The sequence below is a fragment of the Rhinolophus sinicus genome, chromosome 4 (assembly GCF_057876585.1).
Source record: "Rhinolophus sinicus isolate RSI-liver-muscle chromosome 4, RSI-T2T, whole genome shotgun sequence".
Lineage (NCBI taxonomy): Eukaryota > Metazoa > Chordata > Mammalia > Chiroptera > Rhinolophidae > Rhinolophus > Rhinolophus sinicus.
This window is the reverse complement of record NC_142504.1, coordinates 60749876-60774499: the sequence shown is the minus strand read 5'-3', so window position 1 is coordinate 60774499 and position 24624 is coordinate 60749876. Positions and strand designations below refer to the sequence as shown.

The 24624-nt window shown below is 44.8% G+C and overlaps 1 long non-coding RNA gene and 1 pseudogene across 2 annotated transcripts; one reads left to right on the top strand and one right to left on the bottom strand.

Annotated features, from left to right (window-relative positions):
* Positions 1-7911: 7911 nt before the first annotated feature.
* LOC141573176 (uncharacterized) lies at positions 7912-21509 on the bottom strand. Of its 2 annotated transcripts, XR_016021120.1 has the most exons (4): positions 18380-21509; positions 13894-17862; positions 12760-12807; positions 7912-9268 (listed from the first exon to the last, which is right to left on the bottom strand). It is a non-coding gene; the product is annotated as an uncharacterized LOC141573176 (long non-coding RNA). The 2 variants fall into 2 exon arrangements; XR_012498836.2 differs by having other exon boundaries at positions 13894-21509.
* LOC109438610 (glyceraldehyde-3-phosphate dehydrogenase pseudogene) lies at positions 9818-10741 on the top strand (annotated as a pseudogene).
* Positions 21510-24624: the final 3115 nt, after the last annotated feature.

The following is a 24624-nucleotide window of genomic DNA, read 5'->3' as shown; positions in this document are numbered from 1 at the left end:
ACTCCCGCAAGGGGTGGTGGGCTGTACCCCTGCAACTAGCAACAGCAACTGGACCTGGAGCTGAGCTGCGCCCTCCACAACTAAGACTGAAAGGACAACAAGTTGACTTGGAAAAAAAGTCCTGGAAGTATACACTCTTCCCTAATAAAGTCCTGTTCCCCTTCCCCAATAAAATCTTAAATAAATAAATAAATAAATAAATAAATAAATAAATAAATAAATAAATAAATAAATAAATGAAAGTTGGGTCCTTCTCGCCTTGCCTCCCAAAGGCAAAGGGTTCTTTTTTTTTCTGTAAAGGAGCTATGTGGGAAACACAGGCCTCCAGCACCACTCCAAGTGGCCAGCCCAGCAGCCTGCTTCCATTCCAGCCTAGAAGTCCAATCTGAGGAAAGAGGCTGCCTAGTTCCACCCTCTAGACAGAGGGAGCAGAAACATTTCTGCAGCTGGGAGTAGTATTTCCAGGAGGCAGAATTAATAGAGGAATTCCCTATGCAGAACTCAGCTGGCTCCTGTGCTAAATTAGCATAGATAAATATTTTTGAGAGACAAAGAAAATAATGTATTTTGTAATAAAGCCAGAGCACAGCCCTCTGCAGCCATCTTGTGAATTTGGATGAAATGAATTTGCACCTGGAGTAATGGAAGGGACCACAGTAATGGCGGCCGGAAGCAGGGCCAGCCAAGTAGATAAATCCCCTCCACTCAAGCAGAGCTAACAGTTATCAAGAGGCTAATCCCTGTGGTGGGCTGGCGTAGGGGTAGGGGGAGTTCCAGGCCTGGAAAGGCAAGGGCCAGTGTTTGGAGGATGGGTAAAGAATAAAGAGAAAGACTGCTCCAAGGTCTAAGAGGGCCGCCCATCAAGGACCCCCAACCTTCCTCTCTCTAGAGGCAGGTGAAGCACCTAGATGGCGCAGTGTGGATGGGTTATTCCCCAGCTAGCTGTCAGAAGGTCTGATGCCCATACCCTACTCCTAGCACCATGGAAAGTGAATTGTGAGGAATTCCTCAGTGAATGACCCAGGAACCCCACTTAATGATCTGGGCCTCCCCTACAAACCTTTGCCCACGTCCTCCAAAAGCAAGGTGTAATCAACCCCCTAAATCACTCTCTGGCCCGAACCCTCCTCTCCATCCCTACTGCCTCCCCCACTTTCACGTTTCATCATCTGTCACATGGATGCCATAATGATCCTCTCAATGGCCTCTCTGCCTACAAGGTCTCCCCCAGAGTGGCCCCCAGCTAGGGGCTCAGAGGACAGAGCTGGTCTTCAGCAATGCATACTAGTATGACTATATCAGCTCTGGAAAATAAGGAAACACTTCACTACTGATCAGCAAATGACCACTGCTCTTTGCCCCTTGAGCACCCTGGCTGCCCCTGAAAGCCTGGGATCTCTGGCCCCTCCAGGAGGCACCAGTGGGCCTACGCAGCACTGAAGGGTCCTGCTCTGGGATGTGGCCCACAAGCTGGGCCCTGGTCCACCAGTTATAAATATTTTTTATATCTCCCCTGGAATGGGAGCTTAGACCATTCTGTGATCTCCATCAATCCCCCAAGCATCCTAGGTAAACATAACACCTAAGGTAGAAGACAGGGGCTACCATCATGTGCCAAGACAAGCCCCTAGCCTCCCTCTAATAACCAAGCTGCCTTCTCCATGCTGCCACCTACATTCCTCTCCCCACACCCACTGGGAGGGGAATTTCCCTAAATCTGGTGGTGTACTATCTGCTCCCCAGGTTCAAGTCGGTCACCATCTGGTCCCTGCTGACCTCTCTGGGTGACAGGCAGAATCATCTGGATTTAGGTCTTGCCTAGGAGACAAATAAGGGAACCTGGCAGAAAACTAAAGAGAGAGGAGCTCAACCAAGAGTGGCCACTGGAAACCCCCAAGCCCTAGGACTGAGGTGCAGCAAAGGGGTTGTCACCTAAGTCCTGTTGTTGAGGCCTGTGGCTAGACCCGACGTCTGATGCAGAGCCCAGGAGATAGGTGGGCAAGGAGCTGGGCATCCACCTGCCTTTGCTAGAACAGGTGCAGCCAAAGCTGCTCAGCGTGGCTCAGGAAGCAGGCGCCCTGCTGAGGCTGCCCCACATCTCCACTCCCACCCTCACCCGTCCTTTCTCTAGGGCATGAGGCTCTTCGCAGGCCTAAGAATTCAGGCGTGTTTGCATCAAAAGTCTTTGCAAATGCTTTTTCTCTAACATCAGTTTTTTTCCATGTCAGTAGCTCTCAATAAGGGAGGAAATATATCAGAATTCCTTGAGGTGCTCTTTTTTTCCAACTACACACTCCAGGCCACTTCCTCAGGATCCTGGAAAGTACTCCCTAGGGAAAATACCAGAATCCCCTGGGTGGAGAAGTGGGGAGAGGATTACAGCCAGTGTAAAAGCTATGTATAAATGTCCTGAAATCCTGATAGCACTCGCCACTCCCTACTACCTCCCTGCTGGGGCTGGGCTAGGGCCGGGGAAGAGCAAGAAGTAGAGGAGCAGGGTTCTTTGCCCTCTGCCTCTGTGAATCACCATCCATCCAATAGCGTGTCTACTCGATGGCCTCCTAACCTCGGGGGCCATTCGGAGGTTGTGGGTATAGTCCACACTTGGGGCTTCCTGCCTGCCCTGTCCAGCTGTAGCTGCTGATCGATTTTGTTGTATCAATCCTCCACAGTGCCAAGCACAGTTCTAAAAGCTCTGTGTATATTAACTCGTGTATTATTTCCCCCCACTTAACAGGTGTGGAAGCTGAGGCACAGAAAGGTGCATAGCCACATAGCTCCCAAGCGACAGAGTCACAGTTGGAAGTCACAGTTGGCTTTGGGGAAGCCCTCACTGCCCATGCGGTGTGAGCCCAGGGACAGGCCCTGGAGCAGCTAGGATTGGAAAACAGGCTTTAATTGTCCCCGGGGCAGTGCAGGACAGCAAGACTTCCTGTCCTTCCCATCCTAAACAGGAGCAGCTGTGCGGGAACTGAACATAGGCCTCTCAGGTCCCTCTGCTCCCAATTTATAGGTACTTCATGGAAATTAGTTGAATATTAAGGAAAAATCCATGTCTTGGCCAGGACATAGCTCATTAATGCACATTTATACAAGTCATGACAATTTTTTCAGAGACTTAAAACGCTTTCTCTGCAGAAGCTGGTCACAAAAATCATCAAAAATAGCAGCCTGCAAAGTAGCTTTGACAACCTGGAGTTTACTTCTCTTCCAGAGCCGCCCCGGTGCTCACAGTGGTTTCCAGGGAGCTGTGAGCTAATGGTCAAGATGCAGAAGGACATCGCTACCAGGCCCTGTACACCCCCAGCACCACTGCACCCTGTTTTTTATGGACTGACTTGGGTTTTTGGAGTGGTTTCATCTAAAAAACAAGCACCTTGACGCACATCCCAGCTCTGCCAGCTGTGAAGTCTTGATCTCTCTGAGCCTCCATTTCACCACCTGCACACTGGGCTCATATTCTCCTCCCTGGTTTGCTGTGGAAGTTATAGGTGGTGTATGAGATGCACATGGCACACAGCAGGAGTATGAAAATCTCATCTACTGTTTTGTTATTTCAAGGAGCAGACAGAAAAGGATACGGTGTGCTGGGGGCTCCAGGAAGGGAAGGGGCTAGGCAAGGTAGGAGATGATGAGTACAATTGAAGATGGGGGCAGACAATGACCGCCATTGCCCACCAAGCATGGCACAAGATTTCCCTTGACCTACCAGGGGGCGTCCCAGAGGGAAAAGGAAAGCACCCTAAGCAGAGAGAGCCAGCAACTCTCTGATGCGAGGGATCCCAGCTGGGATAGATCTACCTGTGACAAGTAGATGGGTGCTGGGTCTGAGAAGCCAAGAGATCCAGCCAGTCCACAGGACTGAGTGGAGGAGGCTGGCCAGCAGGGACAATGCTCAGGTAGGCTCAGGACTGGGCAGGAAATACAGGTAGGTAGAGCCCAGGCAGCTCTCATAAACCAAGGCGCCGAAGGCCCCCCAACCATGCACACATGGTGAAGCTAAACCCCAGAGGAAGGTCTTGTAGCTGGAAACGTAGGGAGCAGGGAGCACAAAGGGCCAGTGTGGGGCCTCCTCTGGTGCCCTTTGAGTCCCAGGAGCTGGGAACAGTTCCTCCTCCCAGCCTGGGTTTCCTAGACAACTGGACAGAACACCTGACCACAAGTGGCCCTTCCCCTATACACCACCATCTGAGGTGAACCTTGATTTCTTCTCCAGGGGTGGGGGCAGAAGGTGGGAGAGCCCCAGGGAATGAGGATTCGGGGGCTGGAAGGCACCCTGCTTACTCGAAGGCACAGCCATTTATTCAGCCGGCCTTGAATGTGGTTGGTTCATTTTAGATCTCAAAATCTCTCTCTCTCTCTCTCTCTCTCTCTCTCTCTCTCTCTCTCTCTCTCTCTCTCTCTTTCTCTCTCTCTTTCCCCCATCTTTTCTCCTTCCCCTCCCCCTCTTTCTACTTTTGAGTATTTCCCAATGTTCTGTAATGAGGAGGTCAGTTTTTAATAGAAACAAAAGAGAATAATCCTGTTTTTTTTTCCTTAGAGAAGCCCCCTTCAACATGTGGAAACAGAGATCACGTATGACCACAGCTCACCCCAATGCAGAAGTCAAGGCTTCCTAGTTATTCTTGATCAGCTCATCACAGTACAGTGGGTCTTGAGGAAGCCAATGACACACAGTATCTTTAATTGCATCTTCTTGACCTTTTCAGTGAAACTGTGGATCTGAGCTCTCCAGCTCAACATAAAACTCTGGGCCCCCAGTGGCCTGACCTTCTAGAAGCGATGAGGAAGTAGACGTCTTTGGACCGTCAGGGCCATTGCTGGGTGCGTGTCTTTTGGACCGCACTCTAGAGCTCTGCTGCCACACACCTCGATCTTAGACTTCTGTCCTCCAAACCTGTGAGAAAATAAACCTGTTGTTTAAGCCACCCACTCTGATATTTTGCTTTGGCAGCCCTGGCAGACTAATACACACACTGTTGTATGTTTACTGCATGATAATGATTATTTACATTGCACTTTGTTTACTTTCCAGATCCCCCCAAACATTTCCTGAGCCTCTACCATGCATCAGGACTTAACCAGGTGCTGGGGACTCTGAGAAAAAAAACAGACCACCCCTTCCCTTAAGGAGCTCAAAGCCTAGAGAAGAAAATGGACAAGGGCATGACTGAACGCAATACAGCAGGTAAATGCTTGAGCTGCAAAGGCTGGGGAGTCAAGGGGGGCTTCCTGGAGACAAATCCTCAGCTGCTTCCTGGAGGGGCTACAGCCGTCCAGAGGCCTGTTTGAGCCTCACCGCCCTCTGCCCCTTCCCTCTCACCACACTCACGTGGTCTCTACACCCCCAAACTCATGGCCTCTGCCCACCTGTCTCTTCTGCCTGGCATGGTCCCTTATCGCTGCTGTCCCTGCAGAGCCAGGTCTTACTCATTCTTCAGATGTTACAGTGTTACTTTGTCTGTGGAGCTTTGCTGACCACAGGCCATTCCAAGGCCCCTAATGGATACTCTCCCAGCACCTTTTCTCTTCCTAGAACCTTTGAAAGTTTGTAATCCTATCATTATGTGAACCAGCCTGTAAATGCTGAGAAGGTAAGGACAGGTCTCCGAAGCTCCTGGATGGGCCCCTGGGCCCGTTGCAGATTGCTAGCATAGTAGGTGCTCAGGGATTATTTGCTGAAGGTAGAAAGAAGGAAGGCACAGAGGAAGAAGGCAGGATGGCAGAAGAGGAGGAGGGAGAAGCCAGGTCCTGAGAGAGGAGGGGGGAGAGGCCTGAGAGTTTGGGGAACACTGGCCTGCCTAGGGGGCTTCCTGTGCCAGGCTGGCTGGGAAGTCATGGGTAGACTTGAGACAACTGAGTGACACATTGGTCTTTGTTTCAGGGAGTTCATGCTGGTATCCAGTGCAGGCAATGGTCTTCGGAGCATCAATCCCCATGGAAAGACACGTGGCCTAAGTCTGCCCACTTTCCTCTGGTAACAACACCTTCCACCTCTGGGGAAATTCTCCCCACTGCCTGTGGCACTGGGGGAGCTGTCCAGATGTGTGCACACATGTGTACACATATGTACACACACACACACCAGACCTGGTGTATGTGTGCAACCTGAGATGGGCCATCCATAAATCACTATCCCACTGGAAACAATGACTGGTCTAAGAGGAGCAAGCTGGGGGTACAGGACCCATTGGGATGCTCGAGCCCTCTCTGGGATTGACCTATGCATACTGAGGTAGAGAAGTTTACTTTCTGCTAAACTGGCAGGAAGTAAATCGGCAACAGCCAACGGCCACATTACTGCTCTTGAGAGTCACAGAAGGAAGATGCCAGCTAGAGATAGATAAAACGAGATACACAGAAGAGTAGCTGCAATCAACTGCCCTGGATCTAGCTGTGCCTAAAGGACTTGCCCTGGCCTTGCCTGGCTGTGCCACTCACAACTGAAAGAGGCTTCGTGAAAACTGACAGTGCTGCCTGGAAATGGGATGTCATGAGACACAGACCCCAAGATATGGAGTTGGCTGAGTGGAGTGAGGAGGCCAGGCAATCATCCAGTCCCTGACTTGTCACGCAGCAGTGAAGCAACGGGCAGTGCTGTCACAGATGTATCTTGAGATCCAGACTGCATACTTCCACAGCTGGGCTGGGGGAGAAAATTCAAAGTGTTGACCACTCCTGCCATCTTCATATGGCACACTGTGGGTAGAGACAGGTCCACCTGAGATACAGAAGGAAGAGCCTGCAACTTTGTTGACAGGTGCCCTTTCTGAGTGCCATATTGAAAACTTCTCAACTCACCTGTGAGGAGGAGGTTGTTAGCGTCTCCATTTCACAGATGAGGAAACTGTGGCTCAGACAGGTGAAAGAATCAGAGCCACTGGGAGCCTTGGTGCTGTTAGGGTTTGAAGTCACAGAACAGAGTGTGGCAAAGGCTGGCTTCAGGGAGCATGGTCCAACCAAGGGAGGCAGGTGCTCAAAGCCCCCAGGAGGTCTGAAGAAGCAGACAGGGCAGCTGAGGCAGGGAGCCATTCCTAAGGGCAGGCAGAGCACCATGATGGGAGAGAGGTATATTGTGCTAGCTGGGCGCAGAGTCTAAGGCGTGGGATTATGGAATCCTACCTGCAGAGGCCATGCAAGCTCAGGGACTGGAAGGGCTGCAATGTGGGGCAGACAGGTGGCAGCTCCAGGCCTCTGCTGAGCAGGTGCAGAGGCAGGGCCAACCCAAGGCCACTTCCTGAATGTTAGCTATCATTGGTTCCTGCTGGGTCCCACAGGCTGGGGTGGGGACAGCGAGGGGCCAGGGGTGGGCTATTCAAGACACCTGGTAGGCTCTAGCTGCATTTGCAGCTTCTACAAGAACCTATCCTGTATCATTATGCTTTACCCCAGCCTGGCCCCGTCTCTGTCATTGCAGCTGCCACTGCCTCTGTCACCACAGGGGACAGGTGGAGCCAGGAGGAGAAATAACAAACAGACCCAATTTCCCCAAATCAACTTGTCACCACAAAGGGAGGAAAATTAAGAGGCCTAGCAAAGTTGACCTTCTGTTTACATTTTCCTTGGTAACGAAGAAATACTTGCTGTTCCTATACAGAGCCATCTTCAGAGGGTCCCCTCCCCCTCCCCTATTTCCAGTCCTATTCAAGAGCAGTCAGAGAAGACACTGACATCTTGAATCAAACTATGTAGTTACTATGGTCTCAGACTGAAATTATGAAACTCCAAGCTGGCCAGCACAGAGGCACAGAGCCAGGAGCACACAATTAAAGCAGAGACCAAGGAGAGAGAAGGCACGTTGAATTTCAATAGCAGCAAAATTGCACTTCCAAGCATGGGAATTAGGAAAAAAAGATGTGCTTAGAAATGCAGTTAGAGGCTGATCAAGGGCCAGGAAAATTCCCAGTTCTGCCACCCATTCATCACCTCCCCGCCAACAATGTCTCCTTCTGCCCTGTGGCCATGGCAAGCTGTGTGGAGCAGGCCTGCCTTGCTCCTCACTCCCAAACATGCTCACTTGTTCTGGCCTGGGGAAACCCTTTCCCACAACAGTGTGGGGACCTGGAACACATCTCTCTTGAGCACCATCCTTGACTCCTCTTTCTCTCGATCCCCATGTGAAACCCCTCCACAACTACTGTCAGCCCTACCTTTAAACATCTGGTATGAGACCTGTTCTCATACCACTACAACTACCACCCTGGTCCCAGCCCCTCATCTGGACTATAGCACCACAAAGAAAAAAAGACAGCTTGAGTGGCCTCCTGCACTTGTTCAGGTCTGCTCTCATTCCTTTATGACTCATCTTCCCCCTCCTCCCCTCTTGGCTCCAGTCACCCTGATCTCCATGCTCCTGGAACATGAAGGACATGCTCCTGCCTCAGGACCTTTGCATTGGCCGTTCCCTCTGCCAGAGGAGCTTCCCCTAGATATCTGTGGCTACAGAAGTCTGTTTTCCTCACTGCTATATTTCCGTACCTAAAATAGCACAAACACGTGGGATTGCTCAGTGAATGAACCAGTGAACCACTCCCCATCTTCTGAGCCCCATTTTCTCCATCTTACCATGAGGGTCTGCACCACATCAGAGGGGCAAACCAGAGCCTCCCATAAGCAAAATGTATTCTGGAATCTTGTTTTGTTCAGCCTATAAGACACGTTGGCCTACAAGACATATATAAACTTGAATTTATTTATGACATAAAAATTGGGAGATTGAACATACAAATCAGGATTTCCAACATAGAAGTTATCTGTTCTTTAAAGGTCTAGTAGAAATTTCCCATAAAAATATTTAGATTTGATGCTTTCTTTTTTGTTTTCTTCTCCTCCCCCTGCCCCCCTTACCTCTTCTTGAATCAATTTTGGTGTGTTAGTCAGAGTTCCTGGTTATAAACCATAATTGGCTAAGTAAGACAGAAAACTGTATACCACAAGGTTTAGAGAGCTTCTTGAACTTCTGTGAGAGTGAGAGACATAGACAAGAGTGAGGAGAAATTCCCAACCCCCCTAAGAAATTATCCTAGTAGAACCCCTACTGCTTCTGCCACCCACCTCTACCTCTACCACAGCTGCACAGCGGAATGGAAACCTTTGCCACAATATCTGTTCTCTCTGCAGACTCCTCCCCACCTGTCATTCTCATCTCTGGAGTCCTGCCTTGGTGCATCTGCTTGGCTGGGTCCAGGTCACATGCTCAATTCTAGCTGGAAGGGAATGTGGGAAATGTAGTTTTTAGCTTTCTCATCTCTGGAGTGGAGAGAGGCATCTAGAAAGGAATGAGATAGAGGTGAGGTGAGGTGAGCCAAGTTGCAGCATCTGCCATTTTGTACATATGTTTGGTGTTTTCTTTTTCCTAAAAACTGTTCATTTTACTTTGGATTATTAAATTTGTTGGCAAAATTTGTATTTTTTTATAATTTAACATATCTGTGTATCTGTAATGTCCCTTCTTCATTTTTATGGTTACTGATATGTTTTCTTGGTCAGACTTGCTAGTTTTGTCTAGTTTATCAATTTTTCCAATGAACTATTTTTCATTTTCAGAGCACCAGTCTACTATTGCTACATTCTATTTCATTAATTTCTGTTTCTTTTCTTCATTAATTTCTTCTTTCTTTAGATTTATTTTGATGTTCATCTTGGAACTTATTGAGGTAAATGCTGTCGACTAAAAAATAATATTGGCTCTCTGCTCCTCCTGTTCAACATGCAGCCACGTCTGCCTGCACAGTGCCAACACAACCCTGAGACACGCTGGTGAAGGTCAGAGTGAACGGATTTGGCCATATTGGGTGCCTGGTCACCAGGGCTGCTTTCAACGCCAGCAAAGTAGATATTGCCACCATCAATGACCCCTTCATTAACCTCAACTACATGGTCTACATGTTCCACTATGATTCCACCCACGGCAAGTTCAAAGGCACAGTCAAAGCTGAGAATGGGAAGCTTGTCATCAATAGAAAGCCCATTACCATCTTCCAGCAGCGAGATCCTGCCAACATCAAATGGGGTGATGCTGGTGCTGAATATGTTGTGGAGTCCACTGATGTCTTCACTATCTTGGAGAAGATAGGGGCTCACTTGAAGGGTGAAGCCAAGAGGGTCATCATCTCTGCCCTCTCTCTGGATGCCCCCATGTGTGTGATGGATGTAAACCATGAGAAGTATGACAAGTCCTTCAGCAATGTCTCCTGTACCACCAACTGCTTGGCCCCCCAGCCAAGGTCATCCATGACAATTTTGGTATCGTGGAGGGACTCATGACCACAGTCCATGCCATCACTGCTACCCAGAAGACTGTGGATAGCCCCTCTGGAAATCTGTGGCATAATGCCCAAGGGGCTCATCATCCCTACTTCTACTGGCACTGCTAAGGCTATGGGCAAAGTCATCCCTGAGCTGAATGCGAAGCTCACTGGCATGGCCTTCCAAGTCCCTACTTCCAACGTGTCAATTGTGGAACTGACCTGCTGCCTAGAAAAAAACTGCCAAATACGATGACATCAAGAAAGTGGTGAAGCAGGCATTGGAGGACCCCCTCAAGGGCATCCTGGGCTGTACTGAGGACCAGGTTATTTCCTGTAACTTTAACAGTGATACCTACTCTTCCACCTTTGGTGCTGGGGCTGGCATTTCCCTCAACGACCACTTTGTCAAGCTCATTTCCTGGTATGACAATGAATTTGGCTACAGCAACAAGGTAGTGGGCCTCATGGTCTACATGGCCTCTAAGGAGTAAAAGCCCCCAGGGAAAGGAAGAGAGGCCCTCAGCTACTGGAGATTCTTTCCCCAAATTGATCCCCCAACACATTGAGAATCTCCTGACCTCCAGTTTCCATCCCAAATCACCTGAAGAAGGGGAAAGGCTAAGGGTGCCCTACTTTGTCATGCACCGTCAATAAAATTCACTGTACCTAGCCAAAAAAGAAAGCAAGAAAGAGAAAGGAAGGAAGGAAGGAAGGAAGGAAGGAAGGAAGGACGGAAGGAAGGAAGGAAGGAAGGAAGGAAGGAAGGAAGGAAGGAAGGAAGGAAGGAAGGAGAGAAGGAAGGAGAGAAGGAAGGAAGGAAAGAAAGAAAAAAATATTGACTAGGTGTTTCATCACCAAAAAAGGATTTATTTGGGAAAAAGAAAGGGTTGCAACCCACTGCAGGCAGACATGGCAAGCCATGTTCATACTCTGGCCTGCCTGCCAGGACGGAGGGGTATTTATATAAGGGAAAAGGAAGAAAAGGGCAGGGGAAGTTAGAACCATGGAGCTTTATTATAAACATAGACTTCTCCCATAAGGTTCTCACATGTAGGGTTCTTGCGATTACCTAGAGCTCAAGAACTTCCAGAAGCCCCAGCTTCTCGTATAGACCCTCCTGACTGATTGTTTGCATAAAATTCAAGTTCATCTTTATCAATACTGAGTTCCCTTATCTTTTCAATTTTTCCTCTAATGACTGTATTTAGAGCTATTCATTTTCCTGTAAGTACAAGTCTTGGGTGTTATCCTGTGGGTTTTATATACAGTGCCTTTACTACTGTTCATTTCTAGATAGTCGGTAACTCAGTTCGGATTTATTGTTTAATTCACATTGTTTAGATTTGTTTTCAAATTTCCAAGAAGATAGATTTTGGGATGCTATCCTCTTATTAATTTTCAGCTTTATTTGCATTGTCTTGGGAAAATGTGGATGGCACGATCTTTTTAATTTTTAAAAAATTGGTTTTAAAAAGCAAAGGCAATATAAAAACATATTCTACCTTTTAAAAGAGTCAATACAGAAGTTTATAGAATCAAACATAAAATAAAGCTTTCCCTTTGTAATTATTCTCATTCTCTCCAACTTCATTCTCCTACTTATAGCTAACCTTTATGAATAGTTTGGAGTGTAGTTTTCAGTTCTGTTTTTTAAAATTTATATGTATATTTATGTATTCATCTCTAGAGTTTTTTAAAAAAATTACTTCTACTTTAAAGTGTGGCTTGGAGAACTCTCAGCTAACTCTTAGTTATTTTCGATCATTTTTATTTCCAAATATATGAATTTTTGTTTTCAAATAAATGTCTGCTTTGATTTAGCAACAGCCCGTAAATTCTGATACATTATGCTCTCATTGTTGTTCATTTTTAAGTATTTTTCAGTTTTTTATTTACTTTTTCATTCAAAAATTGTTTATAAAAGAAAGTTTAAAAAATTTTCCAGTTGTATACGTAGGTTTGAAAGCATCAAGGAAAATGGTAAACTCCGGTTCTTTCTAAGAGAACTAAGCAAGGATGTTTTAAAAATATAAATATATAAACCCATATCACACTTTAAAATTTCCTAAAAATCGAAATAAAACATTAATAAATTATAGCCATACTATAATCAAAAGGTTAATAGTTCATGATCAAATAGGTTGTAATCCATGAGTTGAAGGACAACTCAACATTATGAATGTAATATTATCCACTATGTTAATGGATTAAATAGAAAATTCATATGATCAGTTATATGGATACCCCCAAAGAAGCACTGGATAAAATTTGACATTCATTTCTTACCTGTAAAACCATTCATAAGCTAGGTCCAGAAGGGAAATTTCTTATTAATAAAGATTGTCTAGTAGAATCTTTTAGCAAACTTGATACTTAACAGCAGAACTTGAGAAGGGTTCTCATCAGAATCAGGACCAAAACAAGGATACCCACTTCCACCCCACTCCCCAACCTCAGAGATCCCGCGCATGCAGTGCCCAGAGAGCACACCAGGTCTCATCCCATTCACCTTGGGGCTGTGCTGGCTGTGATGCCTCAAGCTGGATCCTCAGATGCCCTGCAACAAGAGCAAGAAAGAAGAGTCTCTGAAAAGAAAAAAATTAAACTGTCATTGTTTGCAAATCATATAGTTGCCCACCTAATAGGAAAACTATGAAACCAGGTAAGAGAGTTCAGCAGGTGGCTGAACACAACATAATTCCAAGTCAATAGCCATGACCAATTAGAAACTATTTTGGGGAGACGGGGGCAAATTATCCCATTCACAAAATAACAAAAACTAGAAAATCATTAGTAATAATTGCAACAGGACCCACATGAAAAGAATGATCAAACTTTAAAGGAAAACTTAAATAAGTAGAGGAACATACTAGGTTCTTGGACACAGAGATCAGTTCTGCCCACAAGGAATCTATAAATTCAGTGCAAACAAGACACCAAGCACAAACTGCTGGCTCCCTGCCTGAAACCCAACACTGGTGATGCCACAGAACAGAAAGGGAGGCATGAGAAAGTGGTTGAGTTCTGTGGTGTGCGTATCTGAGTGTGTGTGGTGTGTGTTTGTGTGAGAGTGTATGAGGGGTGTCGTATGTGAGTGTGGGGGGGGGGAGAGAGGGAAGGATGGCAATCCATAGTGGAAAAGAGACAGCCATTATGGGAGCAGATGAGGTGAGTGGGATGCTCTTTTCTCTCCCTGGCATACTCGGGGCTGTTGTCAATCCCATCATTTCTATAAAGCAGGAAAAAACAGCAGCACCAGGCCCAGGTAAAACAACACAGGAGAGGTTCTCGTCTTGGCCGCTGCGTAGAGCAAATAAAAAGAGGGGTCAGTCCTGGACATTCCTCCTGCCCATCCCCCTCTTCATACATGAGCACAAGGTCATTGTAAAAGGGTTGATTTTTTTTTTTCATTAAGGATAAAAAGGGTTGATTTTTGATAGTACTTGTACTGTTATCTAATGCTGTGTACTAAACCATCCTAAAACTCAGTGCCTTAAAATAACAATTTACTGATAGTTATCATGGTTCCATTGGCTGATTGAGCTCAGCTGAGTGGTTCTCACTGGGTTCCTCATGCAATTGGACACACATGGTGGCTGGGACCACAGAAGACTGAACTGGACATCCAAAGTGACTTGCTTACATGCTGACAGTTAACACTGGCTGTAAGATGGCAGATCAGCTGCGCAGGTAGTCACAGTGCCTGAACATGGCCTCTCCATGTGTGGCTTGGCTTCTTACTACAGTACTGCAGGACAATTAGGACATGTCAATGAACAAGTTACTTTAAAACAGCAATGTACCTAATAGGACTTATATAGGGAACAAAAGGATGGTTTTGTTACCAGGAGAGGCGGTGTTCCTCAGCTCTTGTCTTCTTGAAGGAAATAATTCAGTCAAGAGACAGAGTCAGGTAGGCAAAAGCGGCAAAAAGTTTTATTAGCAAGGCAAGTACACTCTGAGACATGGAGCAGGCTGACCGAGGGTGGGTAGCAGCCTCTCCTTACATTGGGTGATGGCTTTCATTCTTGTGGGTAGGATATTTCTCCTCCCTCTCTGACACCTCCCCTTTTTCTAACCAACACATCTCCTGTTTCTAGGGTGCAAACACAAGCCCGCCAATGCCCCACAATCCATTTGAAAGCCTACTAAGTGGCCAAACCGCAATGCAGATGTACTCGCAGGCTTGGCCTCTATGCCCGTGCACATGCTCTGAGGTGTGGAAATGGGCGGTCTCCAACGGCAGTGTCAGTGGGGGCTAGTTCCTCCTCCTCCTGTTCATCTTTACCTTCCTGCCTACTCTATCAGTTTAATATTTGAAAATCTATCAGTGAAATCCACCCATTAATAGCCTAAGGGGAAGGTCACGCAATTATCTCACTAGACTTAGAAACGGCGTTTATTAATGTCCAATATCTATTTTTGCATAATAACAACTCCAAGAAAAGCAATAACAGATGGGAACTTTCTCAGCCTGATAAAGGCTGTACACTCAAACCCACAGACCATCATCCTTCCTACACAAACATGTTAGATATATTCTCTTCAAGATCAGAAATCAGTCAAGTATGTACATGTGAAGTCTAAAACTCAAACAAACAAATAAAACCAAAAAACAAACTCATAGAAAAAAAGATCAGACTTGTGACCAGAGGCAGAGGGTAGGATGAGGAGAAACTGGAGGAAGGTGGTTAAAAGGTACAAACCTCCAGTTATGAGATGAATAAGTACTAGGGAAGTAATGTACTAGGGAAGAATGACTGCAGCTAATACTGCTGTATGGTACATGGGAAAGTTGTTAACAGAGTAAATCCTTAGAGTTCTCATCACAAGAAAAAACATTTTGCCTTCTTTTCTTTCTTTTTTCTTTATAATTTCTGTATGAGAAGACGGATGTTAGCTGAACCTATTTTGGTAATCATTTCGCAATATGTGTAAATCAAATCATCATGCTGTATGCCTTAAACTTATATGGTGATGAATGTCAATTATTTCTCAATAAAGTTGGGGGGGAAAATTGAAAAAAGGAAAGAAAAGAAATCAGTCAATGATACCTGCCCAAGCACTTCTGTTCAATATGCTACTGGAGACAGTAGTGGGGAAATGGGCTCATTATATGCAGCAAAACAAAGTTGACTCTTTACCTTTGGCTATATACTAAAGGGCACTTCAACTTCACAGTATACATTGATCATCTTAAGGTGAGCCTGAATACGAAAGAGAAAGCTACAAAGCTAACAGAAAACAAAACAAAAAAAAACCAACGTAAGAGAATACATTTGTGACCTAAGGATGAAGTAAGAGTTCTTAAACAAGACATAAAAGCATAAATCATGATAAAGTAGAAAATAAGTGGATTGGACTCTATCAAAATGAAGCATTTTGTTCAATAAAGTCATTTAGTCTAAGATACAGCCAAGTGATAGACTGAGGAATATCTAAGATCCAAGAATATTAACAACAAATTAACAACAAAATAACAAATTAATCAACCTAACAGCAAAAGGATAAGTGATATGATTAGGCAACTATTAGCAGGGAAAACCCAAAGAGTTCTTAAGTACGTGGAGAGATGCTTAACTTCGTTAGTAATCAGAAAATGCACATTCAAACAATTATCCCATCACAGGCAAAAATTAGGAAGTCAGAAAATATCCTGCACTGGCAAAGGAATCAGGAAGACCCAGGCACTGGGTGGGAATGAAAATGGGCACAGCCAGTATGAAGAGCAATCAGACAGCGTTTAATAAAAATTAAGTGATGCAGCAAGCACATTCCTGGTGCAGGCCCTTGAGAAACATGAACAGCCGCAATCCACAGGAGAACCGTGCAAGGAGGTTCAAGTGTTGTTTATGGAATCACATGGCTGGAGGCATCCTTGATACCTGTCACCAGGGGACTGTGTAAGAAAACTGATAGATGCTGCCAAAGAGATGCTATGCACCTGCTAGAAGCAGCAAATTAGATACTCATATAGCTACATGGGTGTATTTTAAAACATCATGATGATTGGAAAATACTTTGTATATAGACAGAAAACAATACTAAATACTAAATATTTTATAAGAGTTAATGACTGCCCAAAGACACTTATGAAATAAATTAGTACGTACCTACATAGGACTGGAGATCAGGGAGAAAAGGGAAAAAATAATTAATATAAAATAAGAAAAAGACATTGCATGGATGATGATAGTGAGCCAGGAAACAAGGAGAAATAATTAATTCAATGTTTTACTTCTAGTGTCCAATAAGTAAATACAGTCATTAAATTAATGCAGTGTAACAGTAGTCAAAAACCCCATGGAATTTTTCTGAAGAACTTGAAAAACTGGAAGGCACAAGAATAGAATACAAACATTAATAACAATAACAACAACATCAGTAGTAATGAAACAGCACAGAAATTTCAAAAACAGTTAGTGAATATATAGGAATCTTGAACACCATAAAATTGGCATTCTACTTCAGCATATATAACCATAAATTTCAGACAGATCAAAATCTGAACATAAAGAATATATAAAAGCATGAGGGGAAAAATGTGGCACAAATTGTCTGATCTTGGGGCAGGAAAAGCCTTTCTAAGCAGAACCAGAGACTGAGACACCATAAAGGAAGCCTTTTTGAGTACATCTGATGTAAACTCTGTGATGCAGGGAACACCGTAAACAGATTTCAAACACAAATGACAGGCTGAGAGACAGTGCTTACAGCATTTATTAGAGGAAGTGCACTGCTATCAACAAGAGATAAAGAACTCTTAACACAATAAGCAAAAGACAAACAACCCCGCAGAAACAATGGCAAAGAACATAAACAGGAAATTCACACAGAGAAAAACAAACAATCCATAAACATATGAAAAGAAGCTCAGTCTCACTCATCAGGAAACTACAAATTAAATTTTTTAAAAATCTAGAGAAAAAAATGTAATTCCAGGTTTTGCCCATTAGATTGGTAAAAATTAAAAGAATTCATTATATCTCTTATTGGAAAGGCTGTGAGACGAGCACTCCCATTAACTTCTGAGAGTACTGATTATATTTTGTTTGACATTTTTTACAATTTTTTTACAATTGTTCACATATATTACATTTCCAATTAATTTTAAACAATAAAATGATGAATATATTTTTTCAATTTGCAAACATAATGCATACTTATTTCAGGTAATTTGGGAAGATATTCAGCAAGCAAAAGTCACACCACCCAGAAAAATCACTCACTGTCATTTTTCTGAGCATGGCCCCCAGACCTCTCCCTAGAGATACATGAACAGATGGATGCATAGGGGATGTATGTGTTTGTGTGTACACTCGCAGGCAGTGCACTCACATACCCCTGTGTGTTATATTTCATTTCACTGTTGAGGTCTCTGGGCAGCTGGACCCCTCCCTCAACTCAATTCAGGGCTCAATGCCAAAGTGAGCTCCAGCTCTTCCAATAGCTCCAGGATGTGGTGATAGGCAGCTGGAAGAATCAGCTACCAAGAGGCTGAGCCATTTCAGGAGACAGGTCAGAGCAAGGGGCAGATAAAGCAGGAAGCTGGATCTGAGATAGTTGACTGGAAGATTCTTTTTAATTGTGTTCCACCTCTTAGTAGCTGGAGCTAGAGTTGAAATTGGAATGTGTTAAGCTATCAAAATGGCTTATGCAAGAAGGTAAGGTAGAGGGAGAAGGATGAGGAGGGAGGGGGGAAGGAGGAAGGGGAGAAAAGGAGCGGGGAGGAGGGGGAGGGGGAGAAAAGGAAGAAAAAGAGTTTAATAATTTACAGGTAAATAACTTAAAAGTTCAAGGGAGGTCTTCTTCAGGCATGGTTGAATTGAGTTTCCTCACTTCCTCCCACGCATTCTCCATCCCTTGGCTCTGTTTCCCCAAAGTGCTGGCTTCACTCTCCATATGATGGCCTCTGTCAGTCAACTAGAAAGAGATTTTTCCCAACTCTTGAAACTGAAGTCCCAGAATTAAACCTCAGGGGCAGGCTCATGTCACATGCCCATCCCTGATCTAATCACTATGCTGGAGGGATGAAGTAGACTCTAAAGGGTCAAGGCTGGGTCAGCTCAACCAGAATTGCACTGAGTGAGGAGAGGTGGTTTCCTAAAGGACAATCAAAATATTGTTACCAGAATACAGGAGTGAATGCTGGTGATGTAGGTGATGTAGGTGATGCTGAATCTGCCGGCAGTTTCTGATTGTGGGCCGGGATCTTGTCTCGTGAAGCAAAGAATGGAAACACGGACCAGGAGAGGCAAAAAGATTTTTAAAAAGGATAGTTTATTAGAGGCAGGAAAAGAGGTTGCAGCTCCTGAGCAGGAGGGGGTCCTGAATGCGGGGTGCCCCATGACTGAGGCAAAAGCTCTTACTTTTATACCTTCCCTTGCCTGCTTGGGGAAGGGCAGCTTTTTGAAGAAGGGAACTGGAGCCTTCTAATGAAATTCGTCTACCAGGTTTGTTCTGCTTGCCCATCTTAAAGGAATTAGCAAAGTAACCCACTCTTTATCTATCAGATCTGCTCCATTTGTCGGGCCAAAATGAATTTTATGATTAACCTCAAGGCCTTGTTACATTATGTCCTGGAGCAAAGGGGTGATTTCAAAACCTGAACTTTTAGGATAGGACTGTCTTTTCTTTATTTTACCAGGGACTTACCTATCTACCTAGCGACATGCTAGCTCTCCTATATCACTGGGTGGGCCCAAACTGCAGATGTCACCACCATGACCACTGAGGTCAGGCATATCCTGACCCCACACTTAGCATCTATATGGCCCTCAACACACATCTTAATTTTCTGATTTGGTTTTATAGCTCTAACACAGGGATTTAAAATTCCATTTTGTGTTATTAAATTAAACGTGTGGGAAGCCCCAAGTTAAATGTCCAGCACATAGTATGTCCTCAATTCCTCTGTGCTTCGTCCCACTTCTCTCTAGCCTGTTTCCCCTGCTCTCAGGGTGGAGAGCAGAGGCAGAACCCCAATGGAAGGCAGCTCTTCCCAATGGCCTTGTCTCAGAGGAATGTAAACTCTGTGATCAAGGGACATGCTCAGAAATGGTAATATTTCTGAGCAGAAATGGTAATATTTCTGAGCTTTAACTAAAATTAATAGTATGCCTTATCTAAGCAGAAAGCTCCATCCTGCACTTGTAGAAGAATCCATTTAACCAATCAACTGAGTCAAACTTGACTGTCTAGCCTTCAGCAAAGCCTTCCACACTCCCTCTTGGCCCAGAGTTGCTGCTACTGCCATGTGCAATAGACTGGTGACCCGACTAAACAGGTGACCAATAATATGACAAGGTGGAATTTCAGGCGAGAGTTAGGAGGAGAGGATGGGCTGCTGTGCCGCTACTAGACCACCTTGGTACGAATGCTCCATGAGCATGGGTGGAATACTGAAGACTTGTTCCACCACTCACCACCTGTGCAACCTTGGGCAGATTGCTTACCCTCTCTGGACTGGATGTTTCACTTCACACAACTATAGAGAAGTTTGGAGTGAGAGGCATACAGTGAACACAGGAAAATTTGTTTGCCATAGGCTGAATCTGGCCAATTTTCCTTGTTTGCATTTCCCACCTGAATTTGCTCAGTGTTTTAAAATTTTCCTATTCTCATTTCCCAACAATCAAAATGGCAAAAATTCCAAAATATGGTAATACACTCTGTTGGCAAAGCTGTGAGAAAATAAACACTTTCATGCATTGCTCGTGGGAGTATAAATTGATGCAATCCTAATGGAAGGAAATTTGGCATTATCAAAACTACAAATTTTGATCGTTGACCTAATAATGCCACTTTAAAGAATTTATCCTATAGATATACTTGCACATGAACAAAATGAGATATACAATAACATTCACTGTTACACTGTTTGTAATAGCCAAAGGCAAGAAACAAACTATGTCTCCATCAGTTGGGGATAGATTTAGGGTTGCCAGATAAACTACAGGATACTCATTTAAATTTGAATTTCAGGTAAACAATAAATGCATTTTTAGTGTAAGTACACATTCAGGCAGTATTGTCACGTAGGCAGAAAGAACGGAGCGAGAGGGGGGAGAAAAAGGGGGGGAGAGGAAGGGACCGTTTGAGACTGCCAGGCTCCTGCTTGGTCTGAGGTCTTGCCTCAACGAAATCCCTAGAATGGCCTCAGCCACTACCAGAGGGGCCACTTGAATCTGTACGCCTCAGGAATACCCCAGCCACCCTTGGAGAGGGAAGCCATGGCCCCGCAGGCAATTGAGATTATGCTCTTTAATTCCTTTATGGTTGCCAGAGAAGATTTACAGAAAAAGAGGGTTCTTGTCTTCATGTAGGAAAGAATTCAAATGTGAGCCAATACAGAGTTTAAAGTAAAAGTAAGTTTATTTAACAGAGAGTAAGAAAACAAAGGCCGTGGCTATCTCTAATCCCTAGTGGAAGAGAGACTCTCTCCATCCCCTGGGCTAGGGTTTATATGTGTTTTCTGGGTTCATGGATAATTCATTAGTATGGGGGGAAGGAGGATAAAAGAACAATGGTAAGATTATCTCTAACTTCAGTAAAATACAAAAATAGGGGCAGGTTTGTCTTTAACTCTTGTAAAAAGTATAACCTGTGTTTTCTTTCTGTGGGGTTAATTACAGGGACGGTCATAATGGAATCTCTAGTTTGTTCTGTATTAACGTCTGCCTGAGTTCTATGTCTTGGAGCTTGTAGGCAGCGGGATTGGAATCCAACCTCCTACCGTGTGTCTGCGAAAATAAATCTAGCCAGACCATGAGCTCTAATGCATCTTTTGGAGCAAAAATTAATGAACAACTGGGTATTAAATTATATTATATTATATAAGACCCAGTCTTATATTAAATAAGACCAAGTATTATATTGCATTATATTATATTATATTATATTATATTATATTATATTATATTATATTATATTATATTATATTTATAATAAGACTGGGTCTTATATTAATTTTTGCTCCAAAAGACGCATTAGAACTGATGGTCCGGCTAGGTCTTATTTTCAGGGAAACACGCTAGTTCCTTCTTCTGCAAAAATAGTTCTCATGCCCCTTCCCTATATTAGTATGTCCTATAATCTCATTTGCTAAATACGGCAACTCTAAATGAGTTAAATCAGTGTTTCTCAACCTCAGCATTATGCACACTTTGGACAGGATAATGCTTTGTTGTGGGTACTGTCCTGAGCACTGCAGGATGTTCAGCAGCATCCCTGACTTCTAGTCGCTAGGTGACAGTAACACTCACAGACATACACAAACACCACATACACATGCATATATACATACGTACACACACACACACACACACACACACACACACACACACACACACCCCTGCTGACAATTAAAACTGTCCTGGATGAGAACCACTGAGTTAAATCAACTGTGGTGCATCCACATGATAGGATACTATGCAGGCATCTGGGAAAAAAGAAAAGCAGCAGCTCTCCCTGTACGGACAGAACACGGGCACCAGCCTGTTCCTGGATAAGGTAAGTAAGCTCACAGCAGCACACATAACTCCAATTTTGTGTCATAAAAGAGGACTAGAAACCTATGTCTGTGCACTTACGCTAACAACATTCTGAAAGGAGACGTAGAAGCTAATGACCAAGGTTGCCCTGGGCTGGGGAGGTGGACACTGGGCCCGTAGGCCAGGGCCAGGTGGGGACTCTTCCCTGGGAAGGTTTACAAGAGTCAACAAATTAAGTGTTAAATTGACTTAGTAGTTGTTAATGTTCAACAATTGGGAGATTTCACATGAAACATTCAGACTTCTAGTTTTTTTTAAAAGTCCAAGTCTGAAACACTGGAACTGTCTAGTTCTTGCCTGGAATCAGTTGGCAGAAGCTGAGAAGCGGTGCCCCCTGCAGACAGGGCACCCATGTCACCTTGCCAGAGAAGAGAGAGGTTTGTCTTCCTAGCCCTGCAGTGTTGGAATTCACAGCCCCAGGTAATTCATTTAAGGGGCCCTGCAAAGAGAATGGCCTGCCTAGCAGCAACCCAGCTGAGGGCTATGGTCCCAATCCCCCTTGTCCCCTCCCCTGGAGGGCCACTGTCCTAGACCTGGGCATAGACCCATGTAAGAAGAGGCCAAAATGCCTGCTCTCATGGAGGGAGAAATAATAAAACATAAACATTAAAATGCACAGTATGACAATGGAAATTGTAGAGCATACCCAGCAAGTCCAGGCCACGTCCTGACTGATTCAGCCAGTAAAGGCACACCAGGCCACTTTCAGATTCAGGAAATCAGTGACCTACACAGACAAAGAAAGGAAAAGATGCTGCAAATGCCAGGTCCCCAGGAACTTGCCCTGTGCACCAAGAGTGACGTCACCAAAACCAAAGACCCAACAGCAGCAGTGTGAGCTGTGGGACACCAGTGGCTGAGGAGCCTTCACTGCAGCTGAGAGCTTTCGCATTCTGCAGATCTGTTCTGATGATAGCACCATGTGTCCTAGGAACCAGGAGGTGATGCAAAGCTGCCCCATCACTGCCTCCCAGAGGAGTGGGCCTCACAGCAGCTCTCCTGGCCTCATCCTGTCAGGTTCCAGGAGAACCACAAAGGGATTCTTCCCACACACAGAGAAGGTGTGGTGGGGGCCTGGGCCCGCATGGCCTCTATGGACACACACTATGGCAGAGCCAATCCCCTGTGCTGGGGCCACATAGGAAGGGTATCATTTTACATAGGATAATCAGCAAAGGCCTCACTGACAGGGTGACATCTGAGTAAAGGCCTGCATGAGGTGAAAAAGCAAGTTATACAACTATCTGGAGGTAGAGGATCCCACCTCAGGCAAAGGTCTAAAGTGGGCGTGAACTAGGGTATTTGTGGAAAAGGAAGAAGCCAAAGTGGCTGAGGTGGGTCAGGAGGGAGAGACAGGTGTGAGCACACCAGGTAATAACAGGGCTCAGGCATGTTGGGTTTTGGGAGCCAGTATCAAGACTGGCCTTTACTCTCAGCGAGTGAAGATTCATTGTGGAGTTTGGAACAGAGGAGGGAAGTGCGATGAATAGAGTAAGCAAAAAGAAGACTTCTCAGGAGGCTGTCACCACAGTCCAGGCAAAGCACAATGTTGCCTGCTCCAGAGCAGAGGTCCAGAAGTGTCACATTCTTTCAGTATTATTTAAGTGGAGGTGGTAGATTTTAGTGTGGGATTGCCAAAATGAAGCATAAAGGACACCAAGTGTTTGGCCTCAGCTGCAGTGGACAGGGAAGGCTGCAGAAGGAGCAGGGTGAGGCAAGGTCGGAGCTGGGTTTGAGCCTGGTGAGTCTGAAGCTCCCAACAGACCTCCAAGTGGAACTGTCTGAGGAGCAGAGGCAGGACTACTGAAAAATGGGGACACAGACTCAGCTCTACTGGGGGCCAGCACATAGTAAGCACTCAGCAAGCTGAGTTAGTTCTCTTGTTGACCTCTGCTTTCTTACGTACTAGCTCTGTCTTCACTTTTCTCTCTTCCCTGCTTACACTCCAGGATCAATCATTTCAGCCCCTGTCTTGCCCTGCCTGTCATCGAGCCATTGTTCCCCTAGCTGGTAAACCCTCGTTACACTAGATTCATCTGTCTGCCTTCTCTATGCCAGTATCCAGGCTGCTGGAAACTGCTGGAAAACATCGGACAACGGGCAGACTGGTGCCGCCATGCGTGCCCTGGGAAACACTAGGCTATCCCTAACCACCCACATCCAAGCTCCCATTGAGTCCTGGCCACTCCTTGATGTCTTTCTGATCCACTGTTGCTCTCCATCCCCACTCCCCCCTTGGTGATTGAATAAGAGCCCCCAAGATGTCCATGTCTTCATCTCCAGAACCTGGCTATGTGTCACCATACATTGCAGATGTGATTAGGTTAAGGATCTTTTTTTTTGGTTAACATTCAGTATTCTTTTATATTAATTTTGTTTGTACAGCATTATGTTTAGACATTTACATAATTTATGAAGTGATTCCCCTGACTAGTACCCACCTGGCACTGTACATAATTATTATTATTATTATTATTTTTTTTTTTTTTAGGAAAACTACTTATTCTTTTAGGCCACTGAAAAAGTACAGTAGTAATTGAATTCACCACCATGGTAATTTGGAAAGCATAACCTGAATGACCTTAAAGAGTTATACACCCCATGGGAATAAGTTAGTCAACAGAAACATTTGGCAACATTTAAAAACATTAAAAGTATTAGTAATACTGGCGCTTGCTGTATAATGAAGGATACACTTTCCAAGCTCAGGCTCTTACACTACATTACTCACTTGTAACACCTTCATTTCCATCTGCTTTTTTTTCATGTACTCTGTTGTATTTATTTTAATGTTTATAATTTTTTTATTAGTTTCCGATGCA